The sequence below is a fragment of the Montipora capricornis genome, chromosome 13, assembly GCF_036669925.1.
Source record: "Montipora capricornis isolate CH-2021 chromosome 13, ASM3666992v2, whole genome shotgun sequence".
Taxonomy (NCBI): Eukaryota; Metazoa; Cnidaria; class Anthozoa; order Scleractinia; family Acroporidae; genus Montipora; species Montipora capricornis.
Genome location: NC_090895.1, coordinates 31,590,820 through 31,593,356, shown reverse-complemented (window position 1 = coordinate 31,593,356; position 2,537 = coordinate 31,590,820). Strand labels below are relative to the sequence as shown.

The 2,537-nt window shown below is 39.5% G+C and overlaps 1 long non-coding RNA gene across 1 annotated transcript; it reads left to right on the top strand.

Moving 5' to 3' along the window:
* The first annotated feature begins 1,020 nt into the window (after nucleotides 1-1,020).
* On the top strand, nucleotides 1,021-1,946 carry LOC138029954 (uncharacterized). The gene is made up of 3 exons (XR_011127987.1): nucleotides 1,021-1,270; nucleotides 1,430-1,489; nucleotides 1,867-1,946. It is a non-coding gene; the product is annotated as an uncharacterized lncRNA (long non-coding RNA).
* Nucleotides 1,947-2,537: the final 591 nt, after the last annotated feature.

The window sequence follows — 2,537 nt, the reverse complement described above, 5'->3', positions numbered from 1 at the left end:
ATTAATTTGTCATTGTCATCATCCAGATCATCAACGTCTTTCTACTAGTGTAATTCTTGGGAGACAATGATCATACGTTCGGTCCACATTTCCATCTGTTTTGATTTGACAATCGTGAAATCAACTAACTCACCGCTTCATCATCATTTAAACCACTAATGAGACGGTTCTTTGTAATAGCTGGATTTTGCCCTCTAATTGTTGCCTTCGTTCATTTTTTTCACTTATTCTCAATTCGATCACGCGCGCCGATTCATCTGGATGTCCATGTATTTCGCTACATGTTCGTCATCATGGTATATGCGTTACAAATGAACTTTCTCGGAGGCATTTTGATTGTAGGTATCCAGCACTGGTGGGTTTGTCGATATGCTTGCCTCAAATTCCATGGTTTATCCTGCGTTTCATTCACGCAGTGATGCCTTCTGAGGACGGTAGTTTGCTATAAGATAACTTGTTATTTGAACTGAGTTTTGTATGATCCAGAATGCGCTGTAAGTGTAACTGCACTCCCTTTTACCTTCTCTTATTTGTCAAGACATCGTCCTTTCTTTGCGCAATTGTCATCGTTACAAAGGAATTCGCCTAATCCGAGTGGGGAGCGCGGATTTAGATTGGCATGTGTCCTAATTCCGTTTCGTATTGAATGGAGGGTTACAACTGTAAGAAAGACTGTTCCATTTTCCCTTCGCTGGTGGTTTGGTTATCTTCTGCAATTTTATCTTCTCCTTCCCTTCGCATCTTACGTTTGACCTTCATGAAGTCGCGAGTGAACTGAAACTTTTCTGCTGCCTTCTTACCTTGAATTTCTTGGTCTTTCGTCTTTGTAATGGATGTTTCAATTGACCCCAGTTCTTTCCTCTAGACTTCAATTTTGGGACCAAATGACTGGCTCGATTACTTCTTTCTGTACAAGAGCCGCATCTTTCCCCGCCCTCCCCTTATTGTAAATGTACGTATCAGTTTTGTTCGTTTGTGTCCGTGTTGTGTGTATCGTGTGGAGTGTGTGTGAGTGAGTGAGTGAGTGAGTGAGAGAGAGAAAGAGAGAGAGAGAGCGCGTGCGCGCCACGCCTGCATAATTTAAATTAACATTTAATTTAATTATAGTTTTAATGATTTATAGATTCTGTTATATTTCCTGTGATATTTCATTTATGCTACTCTTGATCTTTTGGAGCTTTTGAGAGATTGTTGCAGGTTATTATTCATATAGAAAAGGAAAGGGGTCTTGGCTGTGAACAATTCTGTCTGCGTGCCGGAAAAAAATTTGGTAAGCGAATCCCTTGTTTTGAGGAAAGTGAAAGTAAAGTCATTAAAACTTGTTTCGCAAGTCAGCCCTACTGCAAAAACCAAGACCACTAAACGAGAAATAACTAACTTAACTGGTTATAAGACACAGTCATTTCATTGATTCAACTCCTTTATCCAGGTAGCGCAAAAGCGTATTGGACATCACAATCAACTGAAAGCCGTGGCAGTACTTGAAAAGGTAGGAAGAAAGACTCTCAGAAAATAATTCAGATAAATCCCGCGACCAATTCATCGGCGAGATCACTAATCCAAACTGAGACCGACGTACTCTGATACCCTTACGCGGTGACTAACTAGGGTTGGCAGCTTGACTTAACAATACTCAAGGAACACCCGACAAAAACTACTGGGAAAAATATGCTGCTGCAAGGAATTGTCGTTTTTCTTTGCAGACTTTTTCCAATTCCGATTTTTCGATTAGGGTTTGGGATATTCAGATGGGCAAAAAATCATGGAATAACTTAGATAAATGCCAAGAAACAATTATTCGCTACAGGATCCAATGATAAAAAACTAAGAGCTTAAGATTACTTTGTAAATTATATTTCCTCTCAGTTGAAAAAAGAAGGAAAAGATGGCTTTAAAAGGTACAGAGATCGAAGCTTTCCGGAGTTGAAGAAGGGGGAGTTCTGCTATCAGCTGTGCTAAAAGGTATGTACTTTGTAAGTGAATAACATCATTCTCAAAATCTCAAAAACTGTGAACGATAACCCTCTTCATTGTTCTATGCTCAGTGATTGTTCGACTTACTAAGCGTTTCGTAACCTAGAATTGGAAACCAGTGTTTACTGTTAGAATTAACACACGACCTTTTTTCGTAGTCTGCTAAGTCGATATCTCCAAAGAACGCCTATAAAGGAAGAGACGGCGGAGAACGGTAAACACAACTTTCTCCATGAACAACAGTTGGTGTCTTGAAGGGAAATGCTGCTGCAGTATTCACAGGTATGAAAATCTCAATTTTCTGACTTCTTGAATTTAGTAACCACCTTTGATCACTGGATAACCATCGGCTATTCGCTTTTTTCATTAACCCCATAATACAGTTCATTTTCGAGGGTTATTTGCATTAAAACAATGGATATCCAGTTCACTGAAGCACAGTCCCAAGAGTAATTAACTTGTATTGTTTTTATGTAAAGACCGGCCCCCCCCCCCTCCAAAACGTACTGCAATATGAAATGGAGAAAATAATCAATACCTATTTGTCTAAAAATCCTACCACG